Source organism: Buceros rhinoceros, unplaced genomic scaffold (genome assembly GCF_000710305.1).
Source record: "Buceros rhinoceros silvestris isolate BGI_N320 unplaced genomic scaffold, ASM71030v1 scaffold22338, whole genome shotgun sequence".
Taxonomy (NCBI): domain Eukaryota; kingdom Metazoa; phylum Chordata; class Aves; order Bucerotiformes; family Bucerotidae; genus Buceros; species Buceros rhinoceros.
In genome coordinates this window covers 10,559-10,870 of record NW_010427764.1, presented here as the reverse complement: position 1 = coordinate 10,870, position 312 = coordinate 10,559, and the positions used below count along the sequence as shown (strand labels likewise).

The following is a 312-nucleotide window of genomic DNA, read 5'->3' as shown; positions in this document are numbered from 1 at the left end:
AGCCACGGTTAGACAGGAGCCAAAATCACCTCTAGCCGCAGAAGCGGAGGTTAATGCACTGCCCCAGCAGAAACCTGAATCAGCTCAGGAGACCAGAAACAACTCATCACACCTGCTGCCTTCCAGCCTCCTGCTGGGAGCAGGACATTCCCCACCAACCCTGTGCATGGCTTTTTCCTGGCAGTGCCCTTGGTGGACCTGTCTGGGGAGAGGCCAAGGATGAGAGCCTGGAGAAGAGCAGCCCGAGAGGGGACCTCCTCAATGTGACCAAGAGCTACAGGGGGGGCAGGAGGAGGGGCCAGACTCTGCCCA

At 59.3% G+C, this 312-nt stretch overlaps 1 protein-coding gene across 1 annotated transcript in view; it reads right to left on the bottom strand.

The window, feature by feature from the left end:
* The window catches only part of AARS (alanyl-tRNA synthetase), a gene marked incomplete at its 3' end in the record, with an annotated part of 15,305 nt that overhangs the window by 4,982 nt on the left and 10,011 nt on the right, over window positions 1–312 (bottom strand).